Raw genomic sequence first — 25,861 nt, 5'->3', positions numbered from 1 at the left:
GCCATTTTCTCCTTACAATGGTAATTCCTTTATGCTCTTTCTTTGATCACATAAACGTTAGTATGAATCTTGGAAAGTGTTAATTTGAGTTGGCTGGAAAGGATTCATTGCCCCCTTTTTTGCACAAAGAGTTTAGAATAAAACCATAATTAAAGCCCATTTAAGGATTTAGGGAGGCATTTTCATTCCTATGAAAAAGACACTGTACTTTAAAACCCCAGCTGTTCGGTAGGATTTCCTAGTATTTATGGATCTCTGTTAATGCCACTGTATGAGTATAGATAAACTATGAAAGACAGAATGATTTAAATTACTTGCTATTATTCTTCAAGTTTTTTCTTTTTTTTTTCATATAGAACTTGACTAATTTAGGTAGATAGGCTTAATGGAAAATGCACACTTTGAGAAGAGACAAGTTAGTACACACAGATATAGATATTATTCTTAAAAATAACTATTGTTACTCAAAAATATGGCATATGCATTCTAAAGGAAGCAGAAAATTATATGGAAGTAATTGTAATATTCACTTTTTGAAAGAATGCATCATTTGATCATTATGGGTAATTAGATAATGTGTGTTTTTAAAGGGCTCAGAGTGATATATATAACTAAAGACAAAGCAACTAATGATGAAAAGTATTATTTCAGAAAACAGATTCCATGTTTAAGTTTTCCTGAATATAATTGATAAATTAAAATTAAGCTTTTAACAAGGTCAATTGAGTCAATATTTCTTCAACTATGCCCTAACTACACCAACTGGATCTTGGAGAATTAAAAGTAAAAACTAATATAGGATATTTTGAAGTGTAATTTCTTGTGGTATGTTTAGGAAATACTTCAGAGTAATGAAACCAGGAAATTTCTTAGATTGGGGATACTTTTTTCTTTCTTTTCAAGGATTTTTCCCCAATTATTTGCAAGAAGAGCTTTTTTTTCCCAATTGACTAATAAAAAAATCTCTCCCTAGATTGACTTTGCAAAAATAGAGGAGTTAGGAAACATGAAGAAAGCATTAAGGAAGAGCAAGAAAGGAAGGGCTGCATAGTGTAATTGCAAATTTGGGGGGAAAATGCAATGTTTTGAACATGCCAGAACTACACAGTACAGAAAATGGATACAAAAATTCTTTTAAGAACTATTTAAATTTTTTCATTGAGCTAAGATTTACATAAAATGTATAGATGTTAAGTATAAAAGCTGATGAGTTTTGATAAATTTAGAAACTCATGTACCAACCGTCACCACAGTTAAGATATAAGACACTTCTACTACAGCAATAAGTTCCTTTGTGCCCCTAAATCCAATTGTCCTCTGCCATAACCTGCCCTCATTGTTCCTTTATCAACCTTGACATTTTTTGATCACTCCCTTCTTTGTTTTGACAACATACCCTTCTCTTATTTTTCTATATGCATATCTGGCTATTCTGCATGTTTCTCTGTAAAGGTTACTTTCTTTGACTTTTAAATATCCATGGGCCCAGTATTCCTTCTATATATATACTCTAAAAGGATTATTAATGTACATTTTCCCTAATTTATATTTTTAATTAAAAACTCTCCTGAGACACAGTCATAAGAAAATATTAGAATGTCAAATAAGTACCTCAAAATCAACATGCCTAAAACTGAATTATTATCATTGTCATTATCTAGTTGTTCTCTAATTATTGCCTTCTAAGTAAATGAGACCACAGAGACTCATAGCTGCTCTACAAGCAATCCTAATACTCTTTCTTCTCCATCTTCCAGGTGATCAAACTATTAGCAAGTTTTATCCATTCCACCTTTAATACATTTTCCACATATGGTCTACTTCACTGGATCCTTGTAACTTCCACCCAAATATGGGTGACCAGCATCTTTTGTGGGGGAGTATGGACTGCTAGCTGGATTTTCTACCTTTTGTATGATTGATACAAAACCCATTCATCACTGGGTTCTGTCATAGATACAGATGTGATCATGTGACTCATTTATTTAAAATATTTCATTTATTCCTCATTTCACTTAAACGTAAAACCCAAAAGTCTAGATAATGGCTTAGTAAGTCCTCTGTTATCTGGTTCCTGTATATCACTTAAGCCTCTTCTCTCACTTCTCTCCCTTCCAGTGAGAGAGAGTTACACAAATATTTCTGGGTTAATACTTTATTCTCTTTTTTCCCTATGACCTGTCACTTATGATCCATAGGCTTTTCTACTGGAATCCTCTTCCTCATTCCTTTTCCTCATTATTTGAATAATCATTAATCATTCTTCAGGTCTAATTCAGAATCAGTTCTCAGGGAGGTTTGCCTTAAACTCCATATTTAACTAGGCAAAATACTACTTTGACACCTGCGCTTTCACTGTCTCAGCACTTACACTTTGTTTTAAGCCTTATTTTAATTGCCTTCTCAGCTAAACCATAAGGTGACAGGACCAGATCTCATCTCTTTTATCAGATTTGTTTCCCAGAATACACTATGTGAGATAGGTACAAAAGGCAGTGATAACAGTTCTGGAAAGAAAAGAAGGAAAGAGGGAGAAAAAAATCACAAAATAATAGAAAATAACATTTTTTAAAGCTACAGGGTATATATATATATTAGTAAATGATTATGTTAAAAAAACATCAAATGCTTTGAATAAGAAAGTGATAATATCAGATATGACATTTAACAAATTTAACATATAATGTTGGTAAAATAGATTGAGACATCAAGAATGAAAGAAACCTGTTTTCTAGATCCTGTAGGGGGAATAGAATCTGAATTAAGGTAATGACATCAAAATAGAAAAAAAGGGGCACTAGATCAGTGAAGCACTGTGATCTTTACAATTTTGTGAATTGTAAAATAATTAAAGGGAAAAAGTTGAGATACTGATAGGTTTGAGAAAAGAAATCAAAACTGACTTTGAGCTTTTGACTCCAAAAAATCAAGAAAATAGTATTGATGTTTACCTAGTTAAAGAAATCTAGAGAAGACATTAGAGGTGAGATATAAGTTAAATTGTAATCACAAATTTAGAATTTTGGTAAAACATTCATAAGGAAGCTGTTTGAACAGAGAAGGGATTTAAGTTGAAGATACGTGCATCATTTGAAATTCTCAGTAATCTGATGAAATATCTAAATATATTTTCTTTTCAGAAAAGCAAATATAAAGAATATGTCTAACATACGTACTGACCACAATGGCCTTAACATTTCCCTCAGCTTGACTAAACTGAGGTTTAGACACATTTCTTTCCAAGTGTAAGCCCCTGACTTCCCATTTTCTTAGAGCATTTGTTTAAAACAAACAAAACTTGAAACTGTAAATTATTTCAGATCTGCCCCCTTTGAGATGTAAATCTTCTCCCATCTTCTTGCCAGTTTTATAACCTAGAATGTCTTTCTCAAGAACCTGGGAGCCATCCTTTTGAACTATTATTAAGAACCACAGGGACGCCATCTCCCAATCTGTGGGAGAGCAGGAGCCTAACTTCAGAAAGCACCAATTAGCAAGTATAGATGGCCTGATCACCTTGGCCAGTACCCACGCCCCTGACCCCAGGGTTTTCTAGTACTTTTCCACTATCTCACTCCATGATTGAAAACTCTCCTGCCTTTTTGTTGCCTTTTGTGTTGAGTTCAATTTATCTCTCCTATTACAATAATACTGACCTCTATTACATAGTCTTGAATAAAGTCTTAGTCCTAGAAACTGTCTAAATTTTCACAGGTATTGAGAGAAAAACTGCTACATAAACCTGAGGGATAAGAAATTAGGCCTGACATGCCTTCATAATTGCCAACTTTTTGTGGTGTTACTTCCTAATAGAAAAGACTCCATTATATATGCCTGGAGGACATGGACATTGGTATGTCTTTTCTTTAAGTCTGCATCTGGTTTCTTCCCTTTGGAAATTTTCCCTTAAAGACATCCAAAACAAATAAATAATTTATGGCTTTAGAATGAGTGGAACATCATCACTTCCCCATCCCAATGAAGTGCCTGATAAAGTCACTCAGGAAAAGTGCATTATGCTACTTTTTTTTTCCTTTCTCTTTGATGGATTTGGAGCATGGGAAAATAGTAAGCATATACTCACAAAGCTGCTTCCCTTAAATGTGCATATTTGCAAAGGAATCTCTACTTGACCATTTGTTTTCTCAGAGAAGGTTAAAAATAAACAGAAATGAGAAAATGTATTTAAAATGCCTCATTAAGTAGCTGAATACATAAACTGTAATTCTTTAGCTGTAATGAATTAAATGGGAAAATATCACTCCAGCCATATCACCATTTTGGGAAATGAAACTATGAAGTCTATGATCCCACATGGACTATTATATATAGGTTATCAATAATCAATTAATCTGTAGCTGAAAATCCCTGAAGCTAAATGCTAGGTTTCACTGAATTAATATCATATGTATCTCAGTGATCACACATTACCAACCTTTCAATTAGGCATTTTTATTAGATTTGACTTGGAATATAAAAGACTGCTATTACAACTTTCCTTCATACATTCCTAATACTTTCTTCTTTCCCAATGGTTAGGTAAATTTTAGTACATATTAGGTTACAAGTAAGTTATTTCTGAATATTTTCATAATATATACTTTTATACATTGTACTGTCCTTTGTTTTTGTTTTGTTTTGTTTTGTTTTGAGAGACAGAGAGCACACACAAGTTGGGGAGAGGGGCAGAGAGAGAGAATGAGAGAGAATCTCAAACAGGCTCCATGCTCAGTGCAGAGCCTGATGTGGGTCTTGATCCCAAGACCCTGGGATAATGACCTAAGCTGAAATTAAGAATTGGCCACTAAACTGACTAGGACACCCAGGAGCCCTGTTTTTTTGTTTTTAATGCACATAACTTCACACTATGATTCTTTTTTTCTTGGTCAATTTTTCTCACTTCAGAGACTTTATGTTTTCAAGAATATTTCATTTAACAATATACATAAAATTGCCTTCCAGACCTCTTTTTCCTCATTTTCAGGATGAATATTTTAATGTTAAATTTATGGTATCTTTTGTACATAACATTTTATAGTTGTGATTTTGTTTCTGAGGTTTTAGTAGAAATGAAATTCTAAGATTCTGAAATCTAGTCCAGGTGATTGTTCAGTTAAATGTGGCTTTATGAGGGAGCCCAGATGAAACCAGTGTAGGAACTATCTAGCTAACCCTGCAAATTATGGGAAATAATAATTTTCCATTATTTTAAAAGAAGAATTGGTGTCTGGAAGTAGGTATTTCTAAACAAAAATCTAAACATGCCTCCTTGGCTTTCAAGCACTGTGGCGACCAGAGTTCGAAGGGTGATGAGTCCACAAGCAGAGCCTCAAAAAGCAGAGTTGTAACTGCTCTTACAAGTTGAAGAAGGGGGGACTCATGTTATATAACTGAAGAACAATTGGCAAAACCTTTACCATAAGTAATTAGGAAGACAGGAAGTTAAGGGAATGCCCTTGTAGATCTGGTTTAGGAGATTTTCATGCAAATTAATAAAAATGTCACCATACAGTTTTAGAACAACGTGTGTTGAAACAAAAGAGAGATGACCTAAAGAGTGTTCAGTTGAAAGCAAAATTTAGGGGGAAATTGAGAGAATTTACAGGATTAAAAACAGAAACATTACTTACTTATAGTCTCTGATTAGAGAAAACAATTCTTATTTTGAAACCAGACCTAAAGATTAGATCAAAAGTATGACTTTAATACCCTTTGGTAATGTCTCTGAGAGATGTAAGATGGTGCCTGTTAAATTCAGCAAGAAAAAAATGGGGGCTTAAAGAATTTTAGGAAATTTATGCCCACGGCCTCTCATACATTTCTAAACCTCACTTGGTGTCTCCAGAAAAGTTAGGGATCTTGCTTTGGGTAAGAGACCATAACTGTGGTCAGAAAATATGTTACAACATTTTTAAGGGAGTTATACCAATAAAAAACAGCACTAGATTGGGTTAAAAAAGAAAAAGGTGAAAACCAAAGGGGATCTCAGCTTTTTAAAAGCAGAAAGCAAGATGAAAATTCTTTATATGTCTAAATCTTGGACATTTACAGTGGTTTAGTCCTTCTTCCTGCAAAGGAAATGTGACTTCAAAGGGTGGAGCCAAAAGCTCAGAATACAGAGCCAAGAGCTGAGGATGAATATGGATTAGGAAGCCATAAGTTGGAACAGAAGTCATACCCTCCTCAAGAAACATTCCCTGCCCCTGGAGGAGGGTTGACAACATATTCTTGAACACATTTTTGGAATTATAACCTAATGACTGCTGTATGCTTCTCCTTCTTCCATTTTTAAATGGGATTGCTTATTGTTGTCATCCTACCCAGGCCTCACAAATGTTTGGCCCCTCTCTCTCTCTGTGTTTGGAGTGGGGAGTTCTTTTATATTTACATTTCTCTAGATCTGTGTACCTGTACCCAAGGAGCTTCTTCTGTACTTGGCCCATATGCAGATAACAAGATACTGGAATTTGACTTGATGTCAAATAAGATTCAGTTTGGTGGAGTGGATATATTTTCCATTGGGAACAATGGATGTAATTGTGGCTAAATGATGATTTGTGATAGATTAAATATAGCCATAAATTATTTTATTTTCAGCTCTTCCCATCTTTAATTCCACTTCTTGTTTCATATGGGGTCATTTTCTAACTTTGACAATATGTGGCAGAAGTGACATTTTACAACTTCTAGTTTCTAAGCCTCAAAGGCTCTTACATCATTGATGTTTGCTCCCTGACATACCTATTTAGAGAAGCAGGCAGCCCTACTTGAGGATGAGAAGCCATGTGGAGAATAAATGAGCCTCTCTAGCCTGTAGCCAACACCTAGAACCAGACCTGCAAATTAAGCCATCTTGGCCCTCCAAACTAGCTGAATCTTGGGCTAGTTATAGCCACAAAAAGTGGACCTGGGTGAAATCAGCACAGGAATGGGCAAACAGCTGAAAATAATATTGTGAGGAATAATTAACTATAGATATTCTAAGACAATAAGTTTTGGACAATAAGTTTTTGTGATTTGTTAGACAGCAGTATTAACTGATAACAGTTGGTGTTTGGAAAGAAATTCATCCTCTCAGAGAAACACTAATACACAAACCATGTAACACACACATACTGAAGAATAGATATGCATGTCCAAGAGAATCTAACATTCATGAGCCAAAAAACATACTTGGTCTGGAAGTATCTATTTCACTCTCTTTTTTCTTTATTAGTAAATCAGCTTATGATATCTTTGTCCTATTTATCTCTGTTTCTTTTTGCTTATTTTTTGTTTCTCTCAATTTGCCACATAATTTTATATGCCCCATGTACCCTGATAAGAGCTAACTTTAGTAGATAGTATGCATGGACTGAGTAAATAGTTTTTATGTTTTTTTTTTTTTTTTTTTTTTTTGCTCTGTAGGCAGCATAGCAAGAAATTCAGTATATAATTTAAATCCTCATAACATTTCACCATCTTCCAAGGTCTCTCACATGAAGCATCATTCAGAAAAACAAAAGAATAAGCAATACGGTAGTTACATTTTTCAAGTTAAGATAATTGTGTTTGGTAAGATGCATTTCAAGTGTTTCTCTAACATTGTTTAGAAAACATCCAAGCATCATATAAGATACGAATTTTCTTCAACATATCCAATGCAGTAATCTTTCCTTTTTCTTTTTTATGACATTGCTAATAAGTTCCAATTAATAAATAATGATAAAAGCTATTGAGATTAATAAGCCTTTATTAAATATTCCCCACAATGAGCAATAACATATCAAACGTCATATGATAATAATCAGGAACAATCAATGATAGACTGTGATTTTTCCCAGTCTGTTATTAGGGGAACTGTGATCTCTGATGTTAATCATACTTCATTTTTACCATATTAAAGTGGTCATAAATATAATACCTGTCTCCTGATATTTTTGAAAGGATAAAGTATGATAATGCATAAAAGTTAAGAATCACACACATATAGTAACTACTAAAGATTCAGTGTAGAAAAGGAAAATGGAGTTCATGTCCTTATGTAGCTTACATTTTTGTTGTATGAGACAAATCAATATAACGAACTTACAAATTATAGAATGGCAAACAGCTCTTTTGAAACTCTCATAAGTTTTAAAATTCTGGAAAAATATTAAAAGCTTACTTTTGAAGGAGAACTAAAAATGGCCAGAAGGAGGCAAAAAGTTAAGAGTTGATCCTTGAGTCAGAGGAAGTGGACTAGGTGACTATAATGCTTTTCATTTGAAATGTTCCAGTTTGCATACAGCAAGGCGACAGGAATTTAAACATTAAAGTGCAGTCTTACTAGTTTAAAGGATCAGAGGATGGAGTTTAGATTTGTCATGGAAACTCAACAGTAAGGTACCAAATATTGAAAGCAAGGAACTGCAAAGGGGCAAATCCCTAAATCTGTTTTTAAATTCTACCCCAAATCTTTGGCCGTCAAATGAACTACATATGCACAGAAGAGACTGAGGATCCTGTGACAATCAATAACTAGTAAACTCTAAAATTTTTAGATGTATCAGCTGCTGCCTACCACAGGGGAGACAGAATTTCAGAGGGAAAACACAGAACTCAATGTCTTAAAAAATGTATCATTCAAAATATTTAATAATATAACAATAAATTACTAAATATTCATGGAAATATTAACATGTGTCCCATATTCAAGAGAAAAATCAATTTAAACCTACTAAAATATAGTGAAGAATTTGGAATTAGCATTTAAAGATTTTAGAGAAGCTTTTAAAAATACATTCAAGGAATGAACAAATGAACAAATCAAAACTCAGAGAAATGGCAGATATGAAAAGGGACCAAATCAAAATTCTAAAACTGAACAGAGCAGCATTTTTAAAAATGTAAATGACCTTAAGGGAGGATTGGAGATGTTAGAAGAGCAGAGCAGTAAACCTGAATAGTTATGAATAAAAACCATCTTAACAATGGGAGAGGAAATACACTGAAAAAAGCTAGCAGAGCTCTTTTGACCTGTGTAGAGGTATTAAGCATCCTAACATCTATATAATTTAATTCCTGGAAGGAAAAGAGAGATAATTGGGCAGAAAAAATAAATATTTGAAGAAATAATGACTTAAAATTTTCTAAGTATGAAGACAAAAATACATATTTTATGCTGAAAAATTAAATACCAAACAAAAATACAAAGCAAACCACCCTTGAGTATTATATACTAGTTAAAATCAAAGTTAAATCTTTGAAAAAGATAGAAACAAAGACGTGAATAATACATTATCAGAAATAATGAATACAAAAGTAAAAAAAATAGGTATAAACACCCTGCCTTTCTAGAATTCTGGATTTGATGAAAATAACATTAATAAATTAACATGAAATAAGGATATTTGTTGATAAATGCAAAGATGTTTCTTGGAAAATAAATTATGACTCTCTAACCGCTCTAATCAAGAAGAAACGAGTGAGAATACAAATTGCCAATATCAAGAAATATTTAAAGGACATCACCACAGAGCCTATAGACATTAAAAGCACAATAAAATAACATTATGCACATTATACAAATAAGTTTACAGCTTACATGAAATGGACAAAGTATTTGAAATTAAAAATATTTTAATTATTATTTTTTTTTGAGAGAGAGAGAGGGAGAGGCACAGGAAGAGGGAGAAAGAATCTTAAGCAGGCAGTGCCTGACATGGGGCTCAGTCTCACAACTGTGAGATCCTGACCTGAGCCAAAATCAAAGGTCAGACGCTGAGCCACCCAGGTACCCCTAAAATAAAATATATAATATAAAATATATATATATATATATATATATATATATATATATAAACTATATAATATAAAAATATATAAGATATATATATTTTAAGATTTCAAAGCAAATAGAGAATCTGAATATATGATTATATATTTTAATTGAAATCATAATAAAAATTTGCAAAGGCAACTCCAGGCCTAAATGGCTTCACAATGAATTTTCTCAAACACTTGATGAAGACATAATACCATGTTGCACAAAAGTTTTAAGAAGAGAAGGGAACACTTTCTATTTATTTTATGAATCCAATGTAACTCTCATAATGGAAGCAGATAGGTCATTATCTGAAAAGAAAATTATAGACCTATAATACTTATGAATATGAACATAAATATACATAACAAATCAAATTAGATATGTTAGTAATTTGAAGCTAGAACACGTAAAAAGAATGTGTGCATGCATGTGCTCACATATGTGCACACATACACATAGCTTATATAAATATATGTATGTAGTGACCATGGGATTGTTCCAGTAACACAGAGTTAGCTTCAGAAATCTATTAAGATAATCCACCATATTAAATGATTGATCATTTCTGTTGGTATGGAAAAGACATTTTATAAAAATTTAATAGTCTTTCAATTAGAAAAAAGTTCTAAGCAAATTAGGAAAACAAAAGAACTGTTTCAGTTTTATCAAGAGCACCCACAAAAACTTACAGCTAATATCATTGTTAATGGTAAATTCAGTGATGAAATGAGTCAACAGTAAATTATATTTAAAGTGGTAAATTGGATACACATACAGATTTAACTGAGAAACTCGAACCCACTTCAATCTACATGCAAATATTATTTGTAAAAAAATGACAGAACTAAATATAGATGATAAAACAATAAAATGTCTAGAATAAACTAAGGTAAATATTTTCGTCACCTGAGACAGGTCACTGACAGCAAGAATCATCAAAGAGAAAAATAAGAATTAGATTTTATCAAATTAAAAGTTTATATTTATCAAAAGACACCATTAAGAAAATGAAGAGACTACATACTATGCAAAAATACTCACAAAACCTGTATTTGACACACATAAACAATGACTAAATAACAATTATGTTGGTCAGGATGTAGAGCAATCTGAATTCTCATCTGTTGCTCATGAGTATGTAAAATGAGATAATCACTTTGGAAAATATTTTTTTCAGTGTGTTCTCTCTCTCTCTCTTTCACACACACACACACACACACACACACACACACACCTCAATACATTAAACATATATAAAAGAATAGACGCTTTTCACAGATATACAAATGGCCTATATATATTGGCAATATTTATTAAAAACAAAAATAGTATATAATTATAATATTTCACTCCCACATATTTATTCAAGAGGAATGAATAGCATGTCCATGGAAATCTTGTACAAAACTGTTTATGGCAATTTAATGTGTAATAGCCCCAAGCTGGATACAATTCATATTTCCCTTATTGGGAGAATGAATAAACAAAACACAGTATTTGTACAATGAATACACTTATCTAGGGCCCAAATACACATAACATCATAGAAAATTCTCACAGATAGAATATTGTAGACAAGAAACCAAACTCGAGGGTATACCACTTATACTAAGGCCAAAAGCAGTCAAAAGTATATATTTGGTGAAGGCAATTTAAAACATTGACTGGGAAGGGACAAAGGAGAACTTTCTGTTGTGATAGAAATGCTTCATTTCTTGACAAGAATGCATGTCATGCAGGTGTACACATTCTCTTAACAAACCTCTTGCGAACTCTTTGGGAAATAACATTCCAAAAAGTTTAAAAAAATGTATAGGCAAGCAACAATAAAAACTGTATAATATCAGTTGAATTGAAGAGATTAACCAGGGCCAGATCCTGTAGTCTCTTGCACCATTCTATAGAGTTTGGGTTTTATTTTAAGTATAGCTAAAAGCCATTAAACTTTTTTTTTACATAGGGATGTGTGTGAGAACGGTGGTTAATAGGATTTTATATATGATTTTTTAAATCAGTTTTATTTTTATAGATCACTTTTAGAATCACAGAAAAGTGAGCAGAAAATAGAGTTCCCATATATGCTCTATCTCCACAGAGATAGAGACTCTCCAGGTATCAAAATCTCCTGCTAGAGTTCTATATTGTTTCAGTTGATGAACCTACATTGATTGATACGTCATTATCACCCAAAGTCCATAGTTTACATTAAGGCTCATTCTTGGTTTATGTGGTATGGATTTTGACAAAGTGACATAATTTCCTCTATGCTTTGCTTATCCATCTCTGTCTCCCTATTAACCCCTGGCAAACACTGATCATTTTTCTGCCTCCTTAGTTTTGATCTTTCCAGAATAAATTATGTTTTAAAAATATTTTTGGTCAGTTTTTTACTATATGAACAAATGATTAAAAGTTGTAAATATTCCTGTAATCTAGGGAAATAATGATGTTCCAGTTAGAGTGATGGAAGACTGTATGGAGAGTAATGTATTGACTATTTATTATATATTCTGGGGGTAAGTTTCATTTATGGATAACAAGGGGATACCAATCTAAGCAGAATCCCAAGGTTTGAGCTTAAGCAACTGGGTGAATTATACCACCTACAGAAATAGGGAAAGGCAGGGTGTGTTGGAGCATGGGTTTCACTTGGAATATGTTGTTTTGAGATATTCAGATTAATCTGGGATGTTAATGAGGTTTACATTTGAAATTCACAAGGAAGATACAGTGTTAAAACCATGGGGAATAATGGGACTGCCAGGTAGAGACTTTAAGGGAGAAATGCTCAGTACTAAGTCTTTAGACATCTAAAAATAGGAGGTGTATATGAGAAATCTGCAATTGAGACTGGGAGAAAATGGTCAAGGAAGAGCATACAGAGAAGGTGATATTATTTAGCTAAGATAAAAGAATATTTTATGAAGAAAATACTATTTCCAACATTGAATAATGCTGACAAGTAAAGTGACATAAAGTTTCTCATTATTTAAGGGTCCATTGAATGTATCATCAGGAGTTATCACTGTGACCTTTACAAAGACCATATCAGATCAGAAAACCACAAACATGGCTATACTTCTGGAATAAAGGAAAATTTAGATGACTAATTATTTACAGTTTCTAGAAATTACTAAATTAAAAAAAATACCATGACTGTCAGTTTAACACCTCTTTTGCTTTTTCGTTTTTTGCTTTAGGAAACTATCATTTCAAAGGATAAAGGGTTTTAAAACAAAGGGGAACTAACTGGTTCTTAATATATACTTGAGACATTTTTAAAAGGTAATTATTATGTGAGAAAAATGAACTAAAGTCATTTTGAAAGTAGGCATATTTAAATTAGACAAACACATAAGAAAAAACAGAAGATAAAATCTTCATAATATCTATATCTGTATCACTCAAATTGGTGAAAAATATACTAAACATAGTTAGGTTATAAAATTCAACTGTAAGGGCCATACTGCAATAAATGAGTATCCTGTTGAGTGACATGGGGTTCCACAAGTATATAAACTCGGTCTTACATATTCAGATGATCGCATGCTTTATGGTGCTCCTTATGCTTATGAGAAAGATACTGTACACATGGCAGGGGACCAAACATGGCATCCCAAATATGCCCAGTTGGGGAGATCAGGTTGTTCCTTTTAGATCTGCTGTTTTTCAAGTGCTGTTAGCTCAAGATAGTCAATATCCTAAGCCAACATACTTGAGGGTGGTGTATTCTGCTATCTTTTAGTACAAAATTGCACCCATAGGTCTTACACTCATTTAAAATGTGAAAGGTTTAGTATTCACTTCTATCAAGTTTAAGGGTATGATAATCCTGGAATTCCTAAATCCAGTCTTCTTGATGACAGAATATTTTCAGAGGAGATTTAAAGAAATTTTTGGTAGATGTGGTATGATGCCCTTGATTTTCTTGCCAGCAATAGCATGCACAAAAACCCTTTTAAAACAGAAAGTCAATAAAATTATCACGTAAACAGCTTGTCATTAAGATTTCTATTGACATAACATCAAAAGAGGGTTTTTTTAAAAAAATTCTTTAAGTTATAAGTTGATAAGGCATGAGACAAAACACAGAGAATTATGATGGAATATATAAGGTATTTGACTCTAAGAAGTCAGAGATATGTCAGTGCTTAATCGCATTCTAAAACTTGGCAGTTCTCTCCATCTCAATCCTGAAACATCCATAGTTCTAGAATCCTTCCATGACCTGCACATAACGGTACACAGCTTACACCTGCTTCTTTAGGTAACAGGAAGGATGCTTTTATATTTTGCATATTATATGATAGCCTCATTGTTCACAGTCAAATCCTGGTTCTCCAACTAGTTTACTCTACTTTTCTCATGCAATTCTTTGATATTCATAAAAAGCATACTCTTTATAGAAGAATTTGGCATGGAGTCCTATATAAAATGTAACCTATGTGTTGCATTAAAAACATTTTTAATTAAAACATCTATTTTTCTAAATATAATTACCCTAAAAATAGTTTGCTGCATTTAAGGGAGCATAATATATTTAATAGTCATAAAGTCTTAAAATCCTTGCAAATGAGCCATGGTTGTTCATTGCCCTGCCTATGGGTTACTGTAAACTTAAATCAGTTAAAAGTCAACAAACATCACACTAACTTTTTTTCTTTGTTTAGGCTACTGGCAGATGTTAATGATATCCATAAACAAGCTACGAACTTGTTGTTTTCCTAAAGCTACTGATTTTTGAAAACTTTAGACTCCCATCTAGAATATTCTGCAGTTCACTTTCCTTTTTCTCTAAAATTAGACTGGCAGCAAACATTTGTGTGAGTTACTGAGCCTGACATCTAATTAACACAGTCTTTACAGGTTTAATGAGCAGTGATAAATTTCTATCCTTTCTTTGGCACATTTTAATTAGTTGTAATTATGAGTGGAGTGACCTGAAAAGATTGTTGTCCCACAGAATCACAGTAAATTTGTATAATTTATATTTGCAGGGACAGAATGTGTTTTTATGACTTGAAAAACTAAAAGGTTATTTAAGCCATTTTAGTAGTCATATAAAATTCTCTGTAGAGTGCAGGTAACTAAAACATTGGACATTCATATTTTACCAGCATCAGGTGAGATGCTTCATAAATCACATTTATCATAGATCATTCCTCTAGAGTCAGCCTCTGCAATTTATGTGCAACCTGATCATGTATACATAATGCCTTTTATCTTATTAATGTGGAAAACTACATTAATATACTATGATTCTTAATATTATTTTAAAGCATGATTGTTAATGCTTTGAGGAATAGAAAAAAAAAGGTGTGTATTTTCACTAAGATGTTTAAAAAGTGCCATATATCCATTAGGAATAAAATGAAGATAAGACAGATACTGGCCTTATTTTCACAAAGGGTCTAATGTGGCAGAAGAAAAAAGCAAACAATTTTAATAAGCAGCAACATGTGGAGGACAACTAGTGCACGTGATGGGAGGACCTGTATTGGACTGAGGGATCAATGACGTTTCCAAAGAGCATGGGTGATGGTGATGATGATGTAGAAATAGAAACTAACACTTCCTTTGTGCTTACTAATTGCTCAGTACTGTTATAAAATTTTGCATACCTTTTAAATAACTGATAATTGTAAGGAATAGGAGGACTAGTCAGTTGAGTTTTACCATTTATGACAAAGTTACAGAGACCAAGTAAAAATTGGTATATAGCAGATTACATTCAGAAATTCACATCCAGTGGAATGCCATATAAATACATATTGTAACACTTCAATGGGGGAGAGAGGGCTAATTTTGGGTTTTCTTTTTTCTCTCTGCGTTTTAAACTTATCTTTTATTGCGAAGTAAATATCAATCCAAGCCTAAACCAATACACTATTTCCTATGTTTTCAACTCTTGCCCCCTCCCCCACACTATAATCCACTTTGAATCATCATCTTCACAAAGTCATGTAGCATTCCATTCATGTTGGGAAAGTCATATAAACTAAGAAGTTTAGGAATAGGCATAGGAATAGTTCAGGAATAGGAATCCTCGTAGACTTCCTTAAGAGCAAGATCCTCCAGTTATATATTTGTCATTGTCAGTGGAACATGAAAGCCATGGACCCATGAAACATCTTCTTCAATCTTTTCTGTCATCACTTATAAAAGACTCTTGTTTTTCTGTAAGATGTAGTGGAGTTTATTTTACAAATATGGCTGCCATATATCTTTCATTCTACAGACTCTTCAGCCTTGGCATTGCTCCCATCAACTCTTATATATATGCCTCTACTTGAACAGGGGTGAGGGCTGGGAAATGGGTTGTGACTCACTTGTAACCACCATTAAGCAGCAGAAGTGACACTTCATGACTTCTGAAGATAGGTTAGAGGAAGCAATGCAACTTATGCCTTACTTGCTGGAACACTGTTTTTGGAGCCCCAAGCCTTCATGTAAGGATTTTGACTATTCTGAGGCCACCATGCCAAAGACTCCATGTGGAAAGACCCATGGAAAAGCCCTGCGACCACATAAAGGGAGACAAATGCCTGGCTAGTTCTCAGCTACTCCAGCTCCAACCACTGTGAGAATAAAACTGCACGTGAGACCCTGAACCAAAACTGTTCACCCCAATCCATCCTCAATTGCTAACAGAAAGAAACTGTAATATAATAAAACAATTGTCTTAAGCCAATACGTTTTTGGCATGCTCTGTTATGCAGCATTAGATGACTAGAAAATAATTATTGTATCTGCGACCACATAAAGGGAGACAAATGCCTGGCTAGTTCTCAGCTACTCCAGCTCCAACCACTGTGAGAATAAAACTGCACGTGAGACCCTGAACCAAAACTGTTCACCCCAATCCATCCTCAATTGCTAACAGAAAGAAACTGTAATATAATAAAACAATTGTCTTAAGCCAATACGTTTTTGGCATGCTCTGTTATGCAGCATTAGATGACTAGAAAATAATTATTGTATAACATTTAGTATCAAGCTGTGCCCTCCAAGTGTTCCTTGGATACTTTATATGTTGCAGGGAATTTTTTTATTTGAGAAATATCCCCACTCTTCCTACATTTCTTTCCTTCTTAGTATTATTGCCTAATAGAAACTGCCTAAAAAACTACCTTTAAATGTAAACACCAAAAAGGAGGATGTTATAGTTGCTCAACTGCTCTCTTGATTCTACTGAGCACATTCTGAGAATCAAAGGCTTCCATGGGCCTGATCCCAGCTTGGCAGCTGTAATGCAGTATGGCTTCTGGCAAGTCACTGAACATCTGTGGAACATCTTTTTTTCTCTGCAAAGAGACAATAATACTTACCTGTCTCACAGCAGTGTTGTATGATTTAGATAGGGTTGCACTCTGAAAATACAAAGTACTATAATTTCAAGGTAACATTATAAACATAGTTTCCCATTCTCATTTATGACCATATGGTGTGGGTGCTATGAGGACTTGGTTTCTAGTTTGCAAAGTGTGTACTATTCAAATTGTCACCTTACAACCTGCCATGTCCCTTACTAACCATTTGAACACTGTAAAGGTTGTTTAAGTAAAAATCTATGTGTCATCTAGAAATGGGTACTGTTTTGGGCTTCATTTCCCTAGCTTTTCAAAAAAGTTGCAAAGTTTTATGAGGCTTTAATGGTTCCAATCTATCTTGGATCTGCAAGAGAATTTTTATTGCACTCCTAAGCAACCTACATCAGGGAACACTTTGCTATGGAAATCTAAGGTCCTGGTTAAGTTTTAGTCAAATTGTTCTAATAAGAACACACTAATGAGTCTCACTCCCTTGGTTATTGATGTAAATTCCTTGGCTACAGAATATATGTTTCTTTAATAGAAACTTGGATTATCTATGTAGAAAATCCACCTCCCTGTTTTTGTAAAGACATAATTAGCGGAGTTCATCCCTATTCAATTTCAGAATAGTACACATGGATTGAACACTTAGGAAATACTGGAAGTAATGGTTTAATATAATTTAATCAAGTAATGTTTTAATATGATTTGGCCAATCATAAGGCAGGGAGAATTAATCCATATTTCTATTGTACTTCAAACCTGTAATCACTTTAAATTGCAGTATCACACAAAATTGAGCAATATTTAAATTGGGTTGACTGTATCCTCCCTGCCATGCCCACAGAGTAGCTTAAACTAAGAAATGTAAAATTAGTTTTTAATGAGAATTTTAATCTCCCATATTTTGCCATTAAAATGTTGCAAAGAATGAGAGTTTTATCCTTTCTTCTAATTTTCAGTGTTCATACTGATCTCTAAATAATCCATCCCTAGACCAGCGTATTTATAAGGAAATTACACCACTTGTTTTCACTCTTTTGACATTTGAGTGTTGTTAATCTTAATCTTGTGTTTCCAGTAATTGCGTTTGTTTAATAACAAATCTAAACTCTGTCTTAAAGAGGTATTGTGACACAAGTTGAATTCATTAGAATGTGTTTAATAAACTACCAAATAAAGGAAATTCATAGCTTTATTTATTTATTTTTTTGTGGTTCTAAAAAATTCTGTGACAACTACAGAAGTTCAGGGTGTTCCACTTCTCCCCATATTTCCTCCATAGGCTGTTCCACCATCGCCCACCCATAGATCATAGAACTTTCTCTTCATGGGAGCCACCAGAATTTTTCTTTAAGAGGAAAGCCAGGAGTGCCGTTCTCTGAAGTGGAAATTATGTCATAGAAGACTTTCACAGTTGCAGATGGGCCATGAGAAATTGGATAATACAACAACTACAAGTGGCCTTCAGGCAGGACAGAGAAACAACATTCTGAAGAAGACTGAACAGATTGCCTACTCCCCAAACCTTCTTCATACAAACCATACATACTTCAGGCTCTTATATCAAAATTTATATTCACTGTTATATTCTTCACTGTGAAGAAGAGTCCCAATTTGTGTTGAAAACACACACACACACACACACACACACACACAGACAAGACACAGACACACACACCAATTGCCATTACTATCCAATCTGGACCTCTGTTTACAAATCTAAACAAATAACCAAAATATTATCACAAGTTTGGGAAAGTTAGCATGCTAGAGATTGAGTTGTGGACAAGACAAAGCCAAAGGATTCTTTACCTTTTTATAAAGCAAATGGAATCCCTAACAGTTTCCCTACAAGGCTTCTTCTCAGTGACAAGAATAATCCAAAGCTAAGCATTAGATGAGAAATCATATTAAGATAACTGAGGAGGCTAATACATACCAAAATAACAAGCAAATAAATAAAATTATACTCTGGTGGGATTAATTTTATGCTGGAAGGTTTTGTATTTTAGCATTTTTACTAAATATTTGATGAACACTTTATTTTGGAGCTGAGGGTCTTTACAACAGATCATGTAAAATTCGCAACATTTTACATCTTAAGCAACCTCCATTTTTATCACCTGCATAGTTTTAAATCATTCTGTCTTTAGCACTGTATGTTTAAAGTAATGGCCATGCCTTCTTAAACCCTATTGCTAATGTCATTATACAACCAAACTGCATAATAATGGAATATAAAACATCTACACATGAATGCGAAAGTAACATTAAAAAATAGGTCACTATTTTGACATGGGATAGGGTCATGATATATGGACTCAACAAAGTTAGAAAGCAAATCAATCAATGGTGAACTGAAAATGGAATTTCTTTACTGCCCGTTATATTTTCAGTAAATAAATCAGCCCTGTCAATTTTATCAGCAAATGTTTTGGCAACGTTATTTTTGAATTTAACCAACCAGAATTTTAACAAAGAGAACCTTAAGTATATGGGAATGTTAAAGCATTTAACCATTCAGGTTACAGATGACAGAGGAAGAAGTTGTGACATTGCACTAATTATTGATAATATTTCTTGATTCTTTAAAAAAGTATTTTCTGCATTTCAGAATTATTAATTTGAGTAGTAAACCTCTAATATTAAGGAAGAACAACTAGTAACATGAGATATATTCAGTAAAAATATGTTATATTGCCTGTGTGTGCTATTTACCATTCCTATGTGCCCTTCCATGTATAGAACATCCATCTATCATAATGTAGATTACACTGTCTCCTCATAGCTGTTCTTCTAATCTGTATTTCCTACTAAATTACAGCTTCAAAAGAATAGGGGCATTGTATCCTCTAAATCTGGCATAATTCTTGGCACTTACTAGGTATTAAATAACTATTTCTAGAATAAATGAATAAACTTACTATGTAGCTATTATTTTAATCTCTTTCAACACTATATTCTATTTAATCAAGTTCTATTTTTAGAGGAGTTGGCTTTTCATGAATCTTTAATTCATATTATATAAATGTATTTTATTGCTCTCAATCAGGATATTATTTCATATTAAATGTATTTTTTTTCTGTTTTGACTTCCCAGAATTTCATTTATCCACTTCTTAGAAATCTCAAATCTCATCTGCTTAATGCTTTAATTAATCTTTTTGATTATTTTGTGTGGAATAGACTTAATGGTTACCACGCATTTTATGAAAGTAATTCAACAACAGTTTTCACTTACATTTGAGATTAAATTTAGAAAAAAATCAATGTTTTTCTGTATTTGATAATCAAAAAGAAAAGAGAAACTATATTTTCAGGTAGAGAGATACTTTGTGTGAATACAAGTATATTAAAAATGTAGCATATTTCAAAATAGTATTATTGTTGTCACAGACAAGAATGCCTTTTGGGAATAGCAGATACAGTTCTTGGCAGATTCCAGTCGGCCAACTTGCGAGCCACCCAAGCACCCTTCCATGAATAAACTTTTATGGGAATACAGCCACAGATGTCACTTACATATTGTCTATGGCTGCTTTTTCTACAATGATGGAGTTGAGAGGTTCTGACAGAGATAAAATGACAGAGTGGAGAGGTTCTGACAGATAACCCATAAAGCATAACTCACAGAGCCTAAGATATATTCATTCTCTGGCCCTTTAAAGAAAGAATTAACAAACATCTGCTCTAGAGACAGATTTTCAAATGTTACTTGGCTTATAAATTATTTGAGAGTCTCTTAAAAATGCAGCTTCAGATTCACTCAGCCTGTGGAAGAGTCTGAAATTCTACATGTCTATGAAACTATGATGTTTGTGGAAGTAAAATTCTGGAAGAGTGGCTCTAAACTCTGGCTGCACATTGGGATCTTTAAAAAGATGTTGGTATCTGTATGCATCAAAGATACATTAAAACTCATTATTATGATGGTCCTCAGTAATCATTACCCTTTGAAAGCTTCTAGTGATTAGAGATAGGGCAAATAGCATTATTAGAGGATTTAAATATGCCGTGTCCAAGTCCAGTAAGTTCATGACAGTTTGCTGTTTGGATGTCTCCAAAGGCTCCAAAAGTCCAAAGACTTTTTTTTTTTAATTCAAGTATAAACATACAGTGTAATATTATTTTCAGGTGTATAATATAGTGATTCAGCAATTCTATACATTTCTCAGTGCCATCATAATGAGTGTACTCCAAATCCTCTTCTTTCATGCATTCCTCACCCATCCCCCCTCCAGCTTTTATTATGTTGAAGTATATTTCCTGTAACCCTACTTTGTTGAGATATTTTATCATGAATGAATGTGGTTATTTGGCAAATGCTTTTTCTACATCTATTGAGACGATTATATGGTTGTATCCTTTATCTGGCTAATGTGATGTATCATGTTTGAATTGTGAATGTTGAATTACCTGTGCATCCATGGAATAAATCCCACTTAATCACAGTAAATGATTTTTTAAATGTTGGCTTCAGTTTGCTAATATTTTATTGAAGATTTTTGCGTTTATGTTTATCAGAGATATTGGCCTGTAGTGCCTTTTTTTTTTTTTATAAAGTATCGGTTTTTGGTATCTGGGTAATGCTGGTCTCATAAAATAAATTTGAAATTTCCTCCCTCTTCTACTTTTTAGATTAGTTTGACAAAAATAGGGATTAAATCTTCTTTAAATGCTTGGTAGAATTTACCTTTGAATCTCTCTGGTTCTGTACTTTTATTTGTTGGCAAGTTTTTGTTTTTTTAAATTGTTGAGTCAATTTCATTGCTAATAATCAGTCTTTTCAAATTTTCTATTTTTTCCTGATTCAGTATTAGAAGGTTATGTGGTTTAGGGATTTATCTATCTCTTCTAAGTTGTCCAATTTTTTGCCATATAATTTTCCATAGTTTTCTCTTATATCTTGTGTATTTCTGTGCTATCATTTGTTATTTCTCTTCCTTCATTTGTGATTTTATTTATTTGTGTCCTTTCCTTTTTTCAGTGAATCTGGGTAATTAAAGGTTTATTAATTTGTTGATCTTTTCAAAGACCTAGCTCCTGATTTCATTGATATGTTCTATTTTTTTTAGTCTCTATTTCATTTATTTCTGCTCTAATTTTTTTTATTTTTTGATAGAGAGAGAGAGAGAGAGAGAGAGAGAGAGAGAGAGAGAGAGAGAGAGAATGATTAATGGAGGGGCAGAGAGAGAAAGAGAATCCCAAGCAGGATTTTCACTGTTAGCACAGAGCCCAATGTGGGGCTCGAACTCACCAGCTGTCAGATCATGACCTGAGCCGAAATCAAGAATTGGATCCTTAGCTGACTGAGCCACCCCGGTGCCCCTGCTCTGTTGTTTGTTATTTCCTACCTTCCACTGGTTTTGCGCTTTTTCTTCATTTTCTAGCTCCTTTAGTTGTAAGGTTAAATTGTTTATTTGAGATTTTTCTTTCTTCTTGAAGTAGGCCTGTATGGCTTTAATCTTTTCTCTTAAAACAACTTTTATTGCATCCCAATGATTTTGGACCATTGTGTTTTTATTTTCATTTGTCTCCATGTATTTTTTCTTTTTTCAAGTTTTTATTTAAATTCCAGTTAAGTAACATACAGTACAATATTAGTTTCAGGTGTAGAATTTTGTGATTCATCACTTACATACAACACCCTATGGTGATCATTTCCATGTTTTTTTTGAATTCCTCTTTGGTTTCTTGGTTGACCCACTCATTGTTTAGTACCATGTTATTTAGCTTCCGTTTATTTGTGTCCTTTCAAGAATTTTTTCTTGTGATTGAATTTCATACCATTGTGGTTGAGAAAGATGCATGATATGATTTCAGTCTCTCTGAGTTCACTGAGATTTGTTTTGTGGCTTAACATGAGATCTGTTCTGGAGAATGTTCCATGTGCACTTGAGAAGACTGTATATTCCACCATCTTTGGTTGGAATGTCTGAATATATCTATTAATTGCATCTGGTCCAATGTATTAGTCAAAGCCACTGTTTCCTTGCTGATTTTCTGTCTAGATGATCTATCCACTGATAAAAGTGAGCTGTTAAAGTCCACTATTATTATTGTATTACTGTCAGTTTCTTTCTTTATGTCTGTTAATAGTTATTTTATGTATTTTTTATGCTTTCATATTGGGTACATAACTCTTTACTGTTGTTTTATTCTTTTGTTGAATTGTCCCTTTATAATTATGTAGTGTCCTTCTTTGACTCTTGTTATACTCTTTGTTTTAAAGTCTATTTTGTCTGATGTAAATATTGCTACCCACCCCAGCTTTCTTTTTGCTTCCATTTGCATGGTACATCTTTTTCCATTATTTCACTTTCAATCTACATGTGTCTTTAAGTCAGAAGTGAATCCCTTATGGACAGTATGTAGATGGGTTTGCTTTTTTATTCATTCAGTCACCCTATGTCTTTTGATTGGAACATTCAGTCCATTTACATTCAGAGTAATTACTATTGGTAGGTGCATACCAATTGCCATTTTGTTATAGTTATTTGTATAATTCTTCTCTGTTCCTTTCTTCTCTTGCTGTCTTCCCTGTGGTTTGATGGCTTTATTTAGTGATGTGCTTAGATTCTTTTCTCTTGATTTTTGGAATATATATTACAAGCTTTTGATTTGTGGTTACCATTGGTATCATATTTAACATCTTATGCATAAATCAGTCTATATTAAATAGGTGGTCATTTCATTTTGAACCCATTCTGAAAGCACTAGATTTGTACTTGTTCCACCCATGCTTTATGTGTGTGGTGTGACACTTTACATCATTTTATTTCATAAGTTTGATTGATTTGTGTAGATAAAAGTGATTTAACTACTTTTGTGCTTTAAATTCCATGCTGGTTTTATAAGTGATAATTTACTACTTTTATTATGTTTATATTTATTTGTGAATTTTTTTTCCTTTCCTAATGTTCTTACTTCTGACTATGGCCTTTTCTTTTCACTCAAGAATTCCCTTTAATTTTTTTTTAGGTTGGTTTAGTGGTGATGAGCTCTTTTAACATTCCTTTGTCTGTGAAACTGTCTCTCCTTCTATATTTTGAATTATATTCTTGCTGGGTAGAGTAACCTTGATTGCAGATTTTTTCCTTTTAGCACTTTGAATATATCATGCTACTCTCTTCTGGCCAGCAAAGTTTGTACTGAAAAATCAGCTGATAGCCTTATGGTGTTTCCCTTGTATATAATATGTTTGTTCTCTCTCTCTCTCTCTCTCTCTCTCTCTCTCTCTCTCTCTCTCCTTGTAAAATTATCTCTTTATCACTACTTTTTGCCATTTTAATTATTATATGTCTTATGTCTTGGCATGGACCGCCTCAGGTTGGTTTTCTTGGAGGCTCTGTGCCTCCTGGATATGGATTTGTTTTCCTTCTTAGATTCAGGAAGTTTTCAGCTATTAATTTTTCAAATAAGTTTTATGCACCCTCTTCTCTTTCTTCTCCTTCTGGGATCCCCATAATGCAACTTTTACTATGCTTGATGATGTCACTGAGTTGCCTTTCTCTTTCTCTTTTTTTTATTATTCTGTTTTGTTTTTACTGTTCAGCTTGGTTACTTCCCATTACTCTGTCTTCTAGCTTGCTGGTCTGTTCTGTTTCCACTAACATACTACTTATTCCCTCTATGTATTTTAAATTTTAGTTATTGAGTTCTACATTTCTTATTTGTTCTTTTTTTAAAATATTTTTTATCTATTTGTTGAAAGTCTCACTAAGACCCTCCAGTCAAGTAAGTATCTTTATTACCATTACTTTGAATTATTTATCAAGTGTATTGTTTGTTTCCATTTCTTTTAGCTCTTTAAATGTTTGGTTTTAATTTTTTAATATTTATTTAATTTTGAGAGAGAGAGGGGGGAGAGAGAGAGAGAGAGAGAGAGAGAGAGAGAGAGAGAGAGAGAGAATGCAAGCAGGGAAGGGGCAGAGAGAGGGAGACAGAATCTGAAGCAGGCTCCAGGCTCTGAGCTGTCATCACAGAGCCCAACATGGAGCTCAAACTCTTGAACCATGAGATCATGACCTGAGCCAAGGTTGGATGCTCAACCAACTAAGCCACCCAGATGCCCCTCTTTTAGCTCTTTTACTGTGGTTTTGTCTTGTTATTTCATTTGGGATGTATTCCTCTGTCTCATTTTGTCTAATTCTCTGTGTTTGTTTCTATGTATTAGGAAAGTCAGTTATGTCTCCTGATCTTAAATGTAGTGGCCTTATGAAGAAGAGGTCCTGCAGTGTTCTGTAGTGTAATGTCTTCTGTTGACCAGAACCAGCCAGAAGTATCTCCTTTGTGTGTTGCATTGGCCTTCTGTCCGGTCAGCTGCAATGGCCTGCTTTGTCTGTTGTGGCCTTGGTTTGGTCTCTGTCTTGTTCAGAGGGCAGTGTGGGGTCATTGTGGGCTTAGGATTAGGTGGTATTAACAGACCAGATGCCTACCCTCAGCCCATTTACTATGGCTGTGGTAGCACCAAACTGCAGAGCACTCTCCCGGCCTTATACCCTGGGTGGCTTTTGTTGGTGGGCAGGACTTGTAGACTGGCCAGATGCCTACCAGGACTGTAGATGCAATAATCAGGATACTCTCTCTGCACTTCCAGTAAAATGCTTCAGATTCTGGGACTGTGAGTATGTGGTTATCTTCCCTTTTCCTCAGGGCAGGAGTCACTTTGGAGAGGCACTGGTCCTTGCTAGGAAACAATGCAGGAATCACTTTGGAAGGACTCTTATAGTGGAGCAGACTGGATGGAGTGTGTTGG

This window comes from Felis catus, chromosome B1 (genome assembly GCF_018350175.1).
Source record: "Felis catus isolate Fca126 chromosome B1, F.catus_Fca126_mat1.0, whole genome shotgun sequence".
Lineage (NCBI taxonomy): Eukaryota > Metazoa > Chordata > Mammalia > Carnivora > Felidae > Felis > Felis catus.
The sequence above is the reverse complement of the archived record's forward strand: the minus strand, read 5'-3'. Positions refer to the sequence as shown.